General features: G+C 38.9%; 1 protein-coding gene across 1 annotated transcript in view; it reads right to left on the reverse strand.

Annotated features, from left to right (window-relative positions):
• LOC103083900 (signal-regulatory protein beta-1 isoform 3-like) overlaps positions 1-16,043 on the reverse strand; it is a 66,188-nt gene that overhangs the window by 16,746 nt on the left and 33,399 nt on the right. The gene's annotated exons all lie outside the window — the stretch shown is intronic.

Here is a 16,043-nt window from a genome sequence, read left to right on the forward strand (position 1 = left end):
TTTTCTCATGGTTTCCATCTTCTTATGACTCTAATGTTGCTTCCATTGTCACTTGCACTTCTCTAACTTTGGTTTTCCTGCCTCATTCTTATAAGATTATATTGGGCCCACAATGATAATCTAGGATATTCTCCCCATAGCAAGGGTCTTAACTTAATCACTTTTACAAAACCTCTTTTTCGAAGTAAAGTAAAATATTCACAGGTGAGTATAGGACATAGATATCTTTGCGGGGGCTACTTTTTTCTTTTTACTTTATTTATAACTTCTTTATACTGAGGTGCTGTTGATTTACAGTGTTTTGGTAATTTCTGCTGTACAAAAATTGACTCATTTATACATATATATATTCTTGTATATACATATATACATTCTTTTTTTAATATATTCTTTTCCATTATGGCTTATCATAGCATACTGAATATAGTTCTCTGTGCTATATAGTAGGACATTGTTGTTTATCCATTCTATATATAATAGATTACATTACCCCTACCCTCTCTTCCTTGGCAAGCACAAGTTTGTTCTCTATGTCCGTGAGAATGTTTCTGTTTTGTAGATAGGTTCCTTTGTCTCATCTTTTTTTGGGGGGGTGGTCCATGTGGCATAGCTTGCGGGATCCTAGTTCCCCAACCAGGGATCGAACCCAGGCCCCCTGAAGTGGAAATGTGGAGCCCTAACCACTGGACCACCAGAGAATTCCCTGTGTCATCTTTTAGATTCCACATATAAATATCATATGGTGTTTCTCTTTTCTCTTTCTGACTTACTTCACTTAGTATGATAATGTCTAGTGTGTCCATGTTGCTGCAAATGACATTATTTCATTCTTTTTTATGGCTGAATAGTATTCCATTGTATATATGTACCACATCTTCTTTATCCATTCATCTGTCAATGGACTTTTAGGTTGTTCCCACGTCTTAATTACTGTGAATAGTGCTGCTATGAACATAGGGGTGCATGTATCTTTTTGGGTAAGAGTTTTGTCTGGATATATGCCCATGAGTGGGATCACTGGACCATATGGTAATTCTATTTTTATTTTTCTGAGGAACCTCCATATTGTTTTCCATAGTGGCTCTACCAACTTACATTCCTGCCAACAGTATAGGAGAGTTCTCTTTTCTCCACATCCTCTCCAGCATTTGTTATTTGTAGAGATTTTAAGGGTGACCATTCTGACTGATGTGAGGTGGTACCTAATTTTAGTTTTGATTTGCATTTCTCTTATAATTAGTAAGCATCTTTTCATGTGCCTATTAGCCGTTTGTGTTTATTCTTTGGAGAAATGTTGTTGAGTTGTATGAGCTGTTTGTATATTTTGGAAAGCAATCCCTTGTTGGTCAAATCCTTTGTGAATATTTTCTCCCATTCAGTAGGTTTTCTTTTTGTTTTGTTTATGGTTTCTTTTGCTATGCAAAAGCTTGTAAGTTTGATTAGGTCCCATTGTTTGTTTTTATTTCTATTGCCTTGGGAGACTGACCTAAGAAAACTTTGGTACAATTTATGTCAAAAAATGCTTTGCCTATGATCTTTTCTAGGAGTTTTATGGTGTCATGACATGTTTAAGTCTTCAAGTCATTTTGAGTTTATTTTTTTGCATTGTGAAAGGGTATGTTCTAATTTCATTGATTTACATGCAGCTGTCCAACTTTCCCAACACCACTTGCTGAAGAGACTTTTTCCCATTATATATTCTTGCTTCTTTTGTCAAAGATTAATTCACTGTAAGTGTGTGGGTTTATTTATGTGCTCTATATTCTGTTCCATTGATCCATATGTCTGTTTTTGTGCCAATACCATGTTGTTTTGAGTACTGTAGCTTTGTAGTCTGAAGTTTGGGAGGGTTATGCTTCCTGCTTTGTTCTTTTTATTCAGGATTGCTTTGGCAATTCTGAGTCTTTTGTTGTTCCATATAAATTTTAGGAGTATTTGTTCTAGTTCTGGGGAAAATGTCATGGGTAATTTAATAGGGATTGAATTAAACCTGTAGATTGCTTTGGGTAGTATGGCCATTTTAACAATGTTAATTCTTCCAATCCAAAAGCATGAGATATCTTTCCTTTTCTTTGAATAATCTTCAGTTTGCTTTATTAATGTTTTATAGTTCTCAGTGTACAAGTCTTTCATCTCCTTAGTCAGGATTATTCCTAAGTATTTTATTTTGAGGGCTGTGAGTTTTAAAGGTATTGTGTTTTTACATTCCCTTCCTGATATTACATTGTGAGTGTAAGGAAATGCAACCAATTTCTCTATATTAATCTTGTATCCTGCTACCTTGTGGCATTTGTTGATCAGTTCTAGTAGTTTTTGTGTGGAGTCTTTAGGATTTTCTATATATAGTATCATGTCATCTTCATATAATGACAATTTTACCTCTTTCTTTCCAATTTAGATACCTTTTATTTCTTTTTCTTGTCTGATTTCTGTAGCTGGGACTTCCAATATTATGTTCAATAGAAGAGGTGAGAGTAGGCATCCTTGTCTTTTTCCAGATTTTAGTGGAAAGTCTTTCAGATTTTCACCATTGAGTATTATTTTAGCTGTGCGTTTGTCATAAATAATTTTGTTCCCTGTATACCCACTTTAGCAAGAGTTTTTATCATGAATTGATGTTGAATTTTGTGAAACGTTTTTTCTGCATCTATTGAGATGACCATGTGGTATTGTTTCTGGGGTGTATCATATTGATTTATTTCTGTATGTTGAAACATCCTTGTGAACTTGGGATGAATCCAACTTGTCCGTGGTGTATGATCTTGTTTATGTGTTGTTGGATTTGGTTTGCTAATGTTTCGTTGAGAATTTTTGCATCTATATTCATCAAAGATATTGGCTTGTAATTTTCTTTTTTGGTGGTGTCTTTGTGTGGTTGTGATATCAGGGTAATGGTGGCTTCATAGAATGTCTTTGGGAGTGTTCCCTCCTCTTCAACTTTTTGGAGGAGTTTGAGAAGGATCAGTATAAGTTATTCTACGTATGTTTGGTAGAGTTCACCTGTGAAGCCTTCTGGTCCTGGACTTTTGTTTGTAGGAAGTTTTTTATTACAAATTCTACTTCACCTCTCATGATCAGTCTGTTCAAATTATCTATTTCTTCTTGATTAATTATTGGTGGGCTGTATGTTTCTAGAAACTTGTCCATGTCTTCTATGTTGTCGAATTTGTTGGCATATAATTGTTCATAGTATTCCCTTATGTTTTTTTGTATTTCTGCAGTATCAGATATAACGTCTCCTTTTTTATTTCTTATTTTGTTTATCCAGGATCTCTCTCTTTTCTTCTTGGTGAGCCTGGCCAAAGGTTTGTCAATCTTGTTACCCTTTCAAAGAACCAATTCTTGGTTTTATTGATTTTTTCTACTGTTTTTTAATCTTTGTTTTATTTCCTCTCTGATATTTATTATTTCGTCCCTTCTGCTGGCTTTACATTTTGTTTGTTCTTTTTTCCTAATTCTTTTAAGTGGTAGGCTATGTTGTTTATTTGAGAATTTTCTTGTATTTTTGATGAAGGCTATGAACTGTATTGCTATGAACTTCCCTCTAAGGACTGCATTTGTTACATCTCATAGATTTTGTATTGTTGTGTTTTCATTGTCATTTGTCTCAAGGTATTTTTTAAATTTCCTCTTTGATTTCATCCTCGACCCATTGGTTTTTTAGTAGTATGTTATTTGGTCTCCATGTAATCTTTTTCCTAATTTCTTTTTCTGTGGTTGATTTTAGTTGAATGCTTTTGTGTTCAGAAAAGATGTTTGAGGTAATTTCTATACTCTTAAATTCATTGAGGTCTGTTGTGTCACAATATGTGATCATTCCTAAAGAATGTTTCATGTGCACTTGAAAAGAATGTGTAGTCTGTCTTTTTTTTAATGTAAAGTCTTGAAAATATCAATGAAGTCTAACTGTTCTATTGTATCATTTAGGACATTCTGTCTAGAAGATCTGTCCATTGATGTGAGTGGGGTGTTAAAATCTAATTATTGTATTCCTGTCAATTTCTCCCTTTATTTTTGTTAGTATTTGGCTGCTCCTATATTATGTGCATATATGCTGACTAGTGTAAAATCCTCTTCTTATGTTGAACCTTTTATCATTATATAGTGTCCTTCTTTATCTTTAGGGCCTTTGTTTTAAAGTCTATTTTGTTTGATATGAGAATTGTGACCCCCACTTTCTTCCCATTTCTTTTTGCATGAAATATCTTTTTCCATCCCCTTACTTTCAATCTATGTGTGTTTTTGCCCTAAACTGGGTCTCCTGTAGACAGCATATCGTATGCTCTTGTTTTTTATCCAATCTGCCACTCTGTACCTTTTGATTGGAGCTTTCATTCCATTGAGATTCAATGTAATTTTTTTTTCTTTTTTGCGGTATGCGGGCCTCTCACTATTGTGGCCTCTCCCGTTGCAGAGCACAGGCTCCGGATGCGCAGGCTCAGCGGGCATGGCTCACGGGCCCAGCCGCTCTGCGGCATGTGGGATCTTCCCAGAATGGGGCATGAACCAGTGTCCCCTGCCTTGGCAGGCGGACTCTCAACCACTGTGCCACCAGGGAAGCCCCAATGTAATTATTGATAGCTATGTATTTATTGCCATTTTGAGCCCATTTTCCCATTGATTTTGTATTTCTTCTTTGTCCCTTTCATTTTCTTTTTGTGGTTTGATGATTTTCTTTTGTATTATACTTATTTCTCTTCTTTCTGGTTTTTGTGAGTCTATTGTATGTTTTTGATTTGTGGTTACCAGTTTTTCAAGTATATTAACCCCATCTATATCTACTTGCCTTAGACTGGTAGTCATAAAGTCTCAAACACATTCTAGGAAATGAAAAGAAAAGTACATTTTCTTACTCTCCTCCCCCACATTTTATCAGTATGATTCTGGTGTCCTCTTTTACATCTTCATGTTTATCCTTTTGCTGTGCATTGTGGTTATCATCACTTTCACAGAATTTTTTTGATTTTTAAAAGCTGCATACTGGCTTATTTAAGTGATTTGCTTTCTAACTGTGATTTTGTCTTTCCTATATATTCTTACTTCTTTTCTAGAGAAGACCTTTCAATATTTCCTTTCAAATAGGTTTAGTATTGCTGTTTTCTTTTAGCTTTGCTTGTCTGAGAAATTCTTTATCTCTCCTTCTATTCTAAATGATAATCTTGCTGGGTAGAGTATTCTAGGTTGCAGACTTTTCCTTTTCAGGGCTCTGAATATATCTTGCCACTTCCTTCTGGCTTGCAAAGTGTCTGTAGAGAAATCTGCTGATAGCCTTATAGGGGTTCCCTTGTAATTAACTCTGTTTTTCTCTTGCTGCTTTTAGAATCCCCTCTTTATCAACTTTTGCCATTTTTTATTAGAATACATCTTAGTGTAGGTCTCTTTGGGCTTACCTTGTTTGGGACCCTCTGTGCTTCCTGTACCTGGATATCTGTTTCCTTCTTTAGATGTGGGAAGTCTTCAGCCATAATTTCTTCAAATACATTTTTGATCCCCTTTTCTCTTTCTTTCCTTTCTGGAATCCCTATTATGTGTAGAGTGGTAAGCTTTATATTATCCCATAGGTCTCTTATATTGCTTTCTTTTTTTTTTTTTATTTGGTTTTCTGTCTGCTGTCCTGATTGGGTGATTTCCATTATTCTATCTTCCAGATCACTTATTTGTTCTTCTGCATTATTCATTCTGCTATTCATTGCCTTTGGTTCACTTTTCATCTCAGCAAATGAGTTTTCTATTTTTTCTTGGTTCCTCTTCATAGTTTCTAGTTCCTTTTTACAGTGTTCTGCATTTCTGTTGATACCCTTTCTTAATTCCTTCAGTATTTTCATTATCTCCTTTTTGAAATCTGTGTCTATTAGACTAAAGAGCTCTGTTTCATTGTTTATTCTTTCAGGGGAATTCTCTTGGTCTTTTAACTGGGATTGGCTCCTCTGCTTCTTCATTTTACTTATATTTTTCTTATTCTGTGAGTTTAGGAGAAAAAATTATCTACTGTGGTCTTGGAAGACTATTTATATGTGGGAGTGTCCCTGTGTAGCTTGTGTGGGTTTAACATTTTTGATGTGAGGGCTGTTTTTAGTATGGATGCCTGCCAACTCTTTTCTCACTGTGTGTTGGCCATTATCACCTTGGTAGAGGGTATGCAGATGCAGTGGTTGGTGGCCGGTCCTGGGGTTCTTGGCAGCAGTGTTGGCTCACACGTGCCTTGGAGCATGTGATGGGAGTGGAGGCAGCTCTCAACCACTCCTGTAGCCCCAGGGGGCAGCAGTGGCATATTGTAACTGCTCCTTGTGACTGCTCCTGAAGCAAAGGGTTGGTGGTGGTGACTGACAATAGCTCCTGGAGCTTGTGTAGGCAGTGTCCTGCCACCTGAAAGCATGCCTGGGGAAAAAGGCTGCAATGGCATGTCCTGCTCCTTCCCTCACACATCCCCCAAACAATGGTGCCTGGCCTCTAAGGTCGCCCATGCTTCCTCTGCATACACCCTCAGGTGGGGTTGCACCAGGCTCCAGGCCCTTCGGGCTGTTTCCACGCAGACCACCCCAATCCTTTCCCAGGGTCTGATCTCTGAATCCCAAGCTTCAGCACCCAGCCACCTGCTGCATGGGCAGATGAACATCTCAGGATGGGGAGTGCAGGGCTGTGGCACTGACCATCTGTGCCAGTCTCTCTCCATTCTAGCTGCTGCAAACCAGTTGTTACATTCTCTTCTGAGGCTCTGAAGCTCCCCACCTGTCCTAGCTGATCTCCCCACTGGTGAGGGGACTTGCCAGGGTGCAGAACCTTTCCTCTTTCACAGCTCACTCCAAGGGGTACAGGTCCCATCCAGATTCCTGTCTCATTTTCATTATTTTTTCTTTTGTCCCACCTGGTTACATGGAGAATTTCTTGCCCTTTCAGAAGTCTAACTTATACTGCCAGTGTTCATTAGATATTCTGTGAGAATTATTCCACATGTAGATATATTTTTGATGTATTTGTGGGAGGAGTTGAGCTTCACATCTTCCTAGTCCACCATCTTGATTGCTCCTCCTATATTGAGGGGGTATTTTCTGTCTACCACACACATCTGTCCTGACAGTTACAGAAACCAGTTGCCATAAAAAAACTCTAGGACTTCCAGGAAGATGGCGGAAGAGTAAGACGCGGAGATCACCTTCCTCCCCACAGATACACCAGAAATACATCTACAGGTGGAACAACTTCTACAGAACACCTACTGAACGCTGGCAGAAGACCTCAGACCTCCCAAAAGGCAAGAAACCCTCCACGTACCTGGGTAGGGAAAAAAGAAAAAAGAATAAACAAAGACAAAATGATAGGGACGGGACCTGCACCAGTGGGAGGAAGCTGTGAAGGAGGAAAGGTTTCCACACACTAGGAAGCCCCTTCGCGGGCGGAGATTGCGGGTGGCGGAGGGGGAAAGCTTCGGAGCCGCGGGGGAGAGCACAGCAACAGGGGTGTGGGGGGCAAAGCAGAGAGATTCCCCGCACAGAGGATCGGTGCCGACCGGCACTCACCAGCCTGAGAGGCTTGTCTGCTCCCCCGCCGGGGCAGGCGGGGCTGGGAGCTAAGGCTCGGGCTTTGGTTGGAGCGCAGGGAGAGGACTGGTGTTGGCGACGTGAACACAGCCTGCAGAGGGTTAGTGCGCCACGGCTGGCTGGGAGGGAGTCCAGGGAAAAGTCTGGACCTGCCGAAGAGGCAAGAGACTTTTTCTTCCCTCTTTGTTTCCTGGTGGGCCAGGAGAGGGGATTAAAAACGCTGCTTAAAGGAGCTCCAGAGACGGACACGAGCCGCGACCCCAGAGACACGCATGAGATGCTAAGGCTGCTGCTGCCTCCACCAAGAAGCCTGTGTGTGAGCACAGGTCACTATCCACACCCCTCTTCCGGGGAGCCTGTCCATCCTGTCACTGCCCGGGTCCCGTGATCCAGGGACAACTCCCGTGGGAGAACGCACGGCGTGCCTCAGGCTAGTGCAACGTCATGCTGGCCTCTGCCGCCGCAGGTTCGCCCCGCACTCCATACCCCTCCCTCCCCATGGCCTGAGTGAGCCAGAGCCCCCGAATCAGCGGCTCCTTTAACCCCGTCCTGTTTGAGCGAAGAACAGACGCCCTCCAGCAACCTACACGCAGAGGCAGGGCCAAATCCAAAGCTGAGCCCTTGGGAGCTGTGAGAACTAAGAAGAGAAAGGGAAATCTCTCCCAGCAGCCTCAGAAGCAGTGGATTAAAGCTTCACAATCAACTTGATATACCCTGCATCTGTGGAATACATGAATAGACAACGAATCATCCCAAATTAAGGAGGTGGACTTTAAGAGCAAGATTTATGATTTTTTCCCCTTTTCCTCTTTTTGTGAGTGTGTATGTGTATGCTTCTGTGTGAGATTTTGTCTGTATAGCTTTGCTTCCACCATTTGTCCCAGGGTTCTATCCGTCTGTTTTTTTCTCTTAATAATTATTTTTTTATTTTAATAACTTTATTATATTGCATCTTATTTTATTTTACTTTATCTTCTTTCTTTTTTCCTCCCTCCCTCCATCCCTCCTTTCTTTCTTTCTACTTCTACTAATTCTTTCTTTCCACTTGTTCTCCTTTTTTTCTTCTGGGCTGTGTGGATGAAAGCCTCTTGGTTCTCCAGCCAGGAGTTAGTGCTGTGCCTCTGAGGTGTGAGAGCCAACTTCAGGACACTGGTCCACAAGAGACCTCCCAGCTCCACAAAATATCAAATGGTGAAAATCCCCCAGAGATCTCCATCTCAACACAAGCACCCAGCTTCACTCAACGACCAGCAAGCTACAGTGCTGGACAACCTATGCCAAACAACTAGCAAGACAGGAACACAACCCCACCCATTAGCAGAGAGGCTGCCCAAAATCATAATAAGTCCACAGACACCCCAAAACACACCACCAGACGTGGACCTGCCCACCAGAAAGACAAGATCCAGCTACACCACAACACAGCCACTAGTCCCCTCCACCAGGAAGCCTACACAACCCACTGAACCAACCTTAGCCACTGGAGACAGACATCAAAAACAACGGGAGCTACGAACTTGCAGCCTGCAAAAAGGTGAACCCAATCACAGTAAGATAAGCAAAATGAGAAGACAGAAAAACACACAGCAGATGAAGGAGCAAGATAAAAACCCACCAGACCTAACAAATGAAGAGGAAATAGGCAGTCTACCTGAAAAAGAGTTCAGAATAATGATAGTAAAGATGATCCAAAATCTTGGAAATAGAATGGACAAAATGCAAGATTAGGGTTAGGGTTTGGGAATGGAGATGGTTTAGGGTAGTGTTTTGATGAACAACACAATAAATGAAATTAAAAATACTCTAGAAAGGATCAATAGCAGAATAACTGAGGCAGAAGAACGGATAAGTGATGGGAAAGAAAAAATAGTGGAAATAACTGCTGTAGAGGAGAATAAAGAAAAAAGAATGAAAAGAAATGGGGACAGTCTCAGAGACTTCTGGGACAACATTAAATGCACCAACATTCGAATTATAGGGGTTCCAGAAGAAGAAGAGAAAAAGAAAGGGACTGAGAAAATATTTGAAGAGATTATAGTTGAAAACTTGCCTAATATAGGAAAGGAAATAGTTAATCAAGTCCAGGAAGCACAGAGAGTCCCATATAGGATAAATCCAAGGAGAAATACGCCAAGAAACATATTAATCAAACTGTCAAAAATTAAATACAAAGAAAACATAGTAAAAGCAGGAAGAGTAAAACAACAAATAACAGACAAGGGAATCCCCATAAGGTTAACAGCTGATCTTTCAGCAGAAACTCTGCAAGCCAGAAGGGAGTGGCAGGACATACTGAAATTGATGAAGGAGAAAAACCTGCAACCAAGATTACTCTACCCAGCAAGGATCTCATTCAGATTTGATGGAGAAATTAAAACCTTTACAGACAAGCAAAAGCTGAGAGAGTTCAGCACCATCAAACCAGCTCTACAACAGCTGCTAAAGGAAATTCTCTAGGCAAGAAACACAAGAGAAGGAAAAGACCTACAATAATGAACCCCAAAAAATTAAGGAAATGGGAATAGGAACATGCATATCGATAATTACCTTAAACGTAAATGGACTAAATGCTCCCACCAAAAGACACAGATTGGCTGAATGGATACAAAAAGAAGACCCATATATTTGCTGTCTACAAGAGACCCACTTCAGACCTAGAGACACATACAGACTGAAAGTAAGGGGATGGAAAAAAGATATTTCATGCAAATGGAAACCAGAATAAAGCTGGAGTAGCAATTCTCATATCAGACAAAATAGACTTTAAAATAAAGACTATTAGAAGAGACAAAGAAGGACACTACATAATGATCAAGGGATTGATCCAAGAAGAAGATATAACAATTGTAAATATTTATGCTCCCAACATAGGAGCACCTCAATACATAAGGCAAATACTAACAGCCATAAAAGGGGAAATTTACAGTAACATATTCATAGTAGGGGACTTTAACACCCCACTTTCACCAATGGACAGATCATCCAAAATGAAAATAAATAAGGAAACACAAGCTTTAAATGATACATTAAACAAGATGGACTTAATTGATATTTATAGGACACTCCATCCAAAAACAACAGAATACACACTAAGGATGAAAAATCTGAAAGTGAAATCAAGAAAACACTCCCATTTACCATTGCAACAAAAAGAATAAAATATCTAGGAATAAACCTGCCTAAGGAGACAAAAGACCTGTATGCAGAAAAGTATAAGACACGGATGCAAGAAATTAAAGATGACACAAATAGATGGAGAGATATACCATGTTCTTGGATTGGAAGAATCAACATTGTGAAAATGACTCTACTACCCAAAGCAATCTATAGATTCAATGCAATCCCTATCAAACTACCACTGGTATTTTTCACAGAACTAGAACAAAAAATTTCACAATTTGTATGGAAACACAAAAGACCCCGAATAGCCAAAGCAATCTTGAGAACAAAAAATGGAGCTGGAGGAATCAGGCTTCCTGACTTCAGACTATACTACAAAGCTACAGTAATCAAGACAGTATGGTACTTGCACAAAAACAGAAATATAGATCAGTGGAATAGGATAGAAAGCCCAGAGATAAACCCACGCACATATGGTCACCTTCTCTTTGATAAAGGAGGCAGGAATGTACAGTGGAGAAAGGACACCCTCTTCAATAACTGGTGCTGGGAAAACTGGACAGGTACACGTAAAACTATGAGATTAGATCACTCCCTAACACCATACACAAAAATAAGCTCAAAATGGATTAACGACCTAAATGTAAGGCCAGAAACTATCAAACTCTTAGAGGAAAACATAGGCAGGACACTCTGTGACATAAATCATTGCAAGATCCTTTTGGACCTACCTCCTAGAGAAATGGAAATAAAAACAAAAATAAACAAATGGGACCTAATGAAACTTCAAAGCTTTTGCACAGCAAAGGAAACCATAAACAAAACCAAAAGACAACCCTCAGAATGGGAGAAAATATTTGCAAATGAAGCAACTGACAAAGGATTAATCTCCAAAATTTATAAGCAGCTCATGCAGCTTAATAACAAAAAAACAAACAACCCAATCCAAAAATGGGCAGAAGACCTAAATAGACATTTCTCCAAAGAAGATATACAGACTGCCAACAAACACATGAAAGAATGCTCAACATCACTAACCATTAGAGAAATGCAACTCAAAACTATAATGAGATATCATCTCACACCAGTCAGAATGGCCATCATCAAACAATCTAGAAACAATAAATGCTGGAGAGGGTGTGGAGAAAAGGGAACGCTCTTGCACTGTTGGTGGGAATGTAAATTGATACAGCCACTGTGGAGAACAGTATGGAGGTTCCTTAATAAACTACAAATAGAACTACCATATGACCCAGCAATCCCACTACTGGGCATATACCCTGAGAAAGCCATAATTCAAAAAGAGTCCTGTACCAAAATGTTCATTGCAGCTCTATTTACAATAGCCCAGAGATGGAAACAACCTAAGTGTCCATCATTGGATGAATGGATAAAGAAGATGTGGCACATATATACAATGGAATATTACTCATCCATAAAAAGAAACGAAATTGAGCTATTTGTAATGAGGTGGATAGACCTAGAGTCTGTCACACAGAGTGAAGTAAGTCAGAAAGAGAGACAAATACCATATGCTAACACATATATATGGAATTTAAGGGAAAAAATGTCATGAAGAACCTAGGGGTAAGACAGGAATAAAGACACAGACGTACTAGAGAATGGACTTGAGGATATGGGGAGGGGGAAGGGTAAACTGTGACAAAGTGAGAGAGAGGCATGGACATATATACACTACCAAACTTAAGGTAGATAGCTAGTGGGAAGCAGCCGCATAGCACAGGGAGATCAGCTCGGTGCTTTGCGACCGCCTGGAGAGGTGCGATAGGGAGGGTGGGAGAGAGGGAGTTGCAAGAGTGAAGCGATATGGGAACATATGTATATATATAACTGATTAATTTTGTTGTAAAGCAGAAACTAACACACCATCGTAAAGCAATTATACCCCAATAAAGATGTTAAAAAAATAAAGAAAGAAAACTCTATGTATGTGTCATTGTCACACAGGATGAATGACAAGGCAACTTATTGGAATTTGAAGAAGGGCTATTCAAGCAGTGCACTGGTCAAATAGTTTGTAAAATTAAACTAGATCAATGACAGAAGAGGAAATAAAATATTCACAAATACATAGAAATCAAACAAACTTCTCTTAAAAAATCAGTAGGTCAGGGCTTCCCTGGTGGCGCAGTGGTTGAGAGTCCACCTGCCAATGCAGGGGACACGGGTTCGTGCCCCAGTCCGGGAAGATCCCACATGCCGTGGAGCGGCTGGGCCCGTGAGCCATGGCCACTGAGCTGCGCGTCTGGAGCCTGTGCTCCGCAACGGCAGAGGCCACAAGAGTGAGAGGCCCGTGTACCGCAAAAAAAAGGTCAAAGAAGAAATCACAAGGGAAATTAGAATGCCTGGAGAATAATGAAAACAGAAACACATAACACCAAAACGTGTGAGATGCACAGAAAGCAACCCTAAAGGGAAATTTATCGCTGAAAATGCAGACATTTAAGAAAAGATCACAAAACAGTAATTTTACTATACACCATAAGAAACTAGAGAAAGAAGATTAAAGTAAACCCAAAACCCAAAGCTAGAAAGGAAAGGAAATAGTCAAGATTAGTGAAGAGAAAAATAAAATGTGAATTTAAAAAAAAGCAGAGAAAATCTGCAAAACCAAGAGTGGTTCTTCAAAAAGATACAGTTGATGAAATTTTAGCTAGATTGACTAAGAAAAAAAAGAACAGAGAGAACGAGAGAGAGAAGGCCCAAATAACTAAAATCAGAAATAAAAGAACATACTAATAATTTTACAGAGATAAAAATGATTATAAAAGAGTACTATGAATTATTAAACACAAAAAATTGGATAATGTAGATAAAATGGACCAATTTCTAGAAATACACTACACCAAGGCTGAATTATGAAGAAATATAAAATCAGAATAGTTCTATAACTAGCAATGAGATTCAATCAATAATCAAAAACCTCCCAACAAAGAAAGCCCAGGACTACTCGGATTCACTGCTGAATTCTCCCAAACTTTTGAAGAAAACTAACATTATTCCTACTCAAACACTTCCAAAACAGTGAAGAGGAAGGAAGACTTCTTAATTTTTTCAGAGCCTATTAAAACTCATTCTTGGCATTATTCTGACACCAAAGCCAGACAAAGGCATAAGAAGAAAATACAGACCAAAATCTTTTATGACTGTTGATGCAACAATCATCAACAAAATGTTATCAAACACAATTCAATAGCATATTAAAAGAATTATGCACCATGACCAACTGGGATTTATTGTGAAAATGGTTCAACATATGAAAATCAAACAATTCATTTTACCACTTTAATAGAATAAAGAGGAAAAAAGATCATCTCATCTGACGCAGAACAAGCATTTAATAAAAGTCAACATTTTCCATGATAAAAACAATCAATAACTAGGAATAGATGGAAAATTGCCCAATAAATGAAGTCATATGTGAAAAACCCACAGCTAACAGCCTAGTTGATGGTGAAATTCTGTAAGCTTTTCCCCTAAGATCAGGAATAGAACAAAGATGCCCACTTTTGCCACTTCTAGTCAACACAATAATGGAAATTCCAACAAAAGCAATTAGGCAGGAAAAAGGCATTCAAATTGGAAAGAAAAAAGTAAAACTCTCTTGTTTGTACATGACATGATTTTTTATGTAGCAGTTCTAAAGATTCCAACATTTAAAAGCATTAGAGTTAATAAATAAATCCAGCAAATTTTTGAGATATAAAGTCAACACACAAAAATCAGTTGCTTTTCTACACACTAGTGACAAACAATCCAAAAAGGAAGTTAAGCTAGCAATTTCATTTGTAATAGCTACCAAAAGTGTAAAATACTTAGGAGTAAATTTCGCCATGGAAATGAAAGACTTGTGCATCAAAAAGTACAAAACATTGCTGAAAGAAATTAAAGAATATATTAATAAATGAACAAAACATCCTGTTATTAAGGATTGGGAGACTTAATATTGTCAAAATGTCAATATTACCTGAAGAAACTACAATATTCTATACAGTCCCTATTAAAATCTCAAAGACTTTCTTTTGCAGAACAAGAATACCTCATTCTAAATTTCATATGAAATCTCAGAGAACCTCAATTCAGCAAACAATCTTGAAAAAGAAGCACATAATTTGCGGAGTCACATTTCCAGATTTAAAAACTTAATACAAAGCTACAATAATCAAAGTAGTGTGATACTCACATTAAGAAACATATATAGACCAATGGCAATGAATAGAGAACCTAGAAATAAACCCTCACATATATAGGCAAGTGATTTTTAACAAGGGTGTCAAGATCATTCAATGGACAAAGAACAGTGTTTTCAATACATGAATCTGAGGAAACTTGATATTCACATGCAAAAGAATGAAGCTGATCATTACCTTACACCATATACAAAAATGGTGTATAATCAAAGACCTAAATGTAGGAGCTAAAATTATACAATTCTGAGAAAAACTCACAGGTGAAACATGACATTGAATTTGGCAATACTTTCTTGGATATGACACCGAAGGCAACAAAAAAATATTTTAGAAATTTTAATCTTGACTTCATCAAGATTAAAACTTTCCTGCATCAGAGGATACTATCAAGAGAGTGAAAAGACAATTTAAAGAATGAGAGAAAACATTTGCAAAGCATATATCTCATAAGGGATATGTATCAAGAATATTTAAAGAAATCCTACTATTCAGCAACAAAATAACAAACAACTCAATTTTAAAATGAACAAAAGAATTGAATAGATGTTTCTCTAAAGAATATATACAGATGGTCAATAAGCATGTGAAACAATGTTCAACATCACTAATAATTGGGAAAATGCAAATTAAAACCACAGAGAGATACCCCTACATATACTGTAGGATGGCTGTTACCTAAAACAAAACAAAACAAAACAAAACAATTGAAAATAAGCGTTAATTACAGGAAAGATGGCGGAGGAGTAAGACGCGGAGATCACCTTCCTACCCACAAATACACCAGAAATACATCTACACGTGGAACAACTCCTACAGAACACCTACTGAATGCTGGCAGAAGACCTCAGACCTCCCAAAAGGCAAGAAACTCCCCACGTATCTGGGTAGGGCAAAAGAAAAAATTAATTAAAAAGAGACAAAAGAATAGGGACGGCACCTGCACCAGTGGGAGGGAGCTGTGAAGGAGGAAAGTCTCCACACACTAGGAAGCCCCTTCGCGGGCAGAGATTGCGGGAGGCGGAGCGGGGAGCTTCGGGGCCGCGGAGCAGAGCACAGCAACAGGGGTGCGGAGGGCAAAGCGGGGAGATTCCCGCACAGAGGATCGGTGCCGACCGGCACTCACCAGCCCGAGAGGCTTGTGTGCTCACCCGCCGGGGCGGGCGGGGCTGCGAGC

Source organism: Lipotes vexillifer, unplaced genomic scaffold, assembly GCF_000442215.2.
Source record: "Lipotes vexillifer unplaced genomic scaffold, Lipotes_vexillifer_v1.1 scaffold875, whole genome shotgun sequence".
In the NCBI taxonomy this organism is placed as follows: Eukaryota; Metazoa; Chordata; class Mammalia; order Artiodactyla; family Lipotidae; genus Lipotes; species Lipotes vexillifer.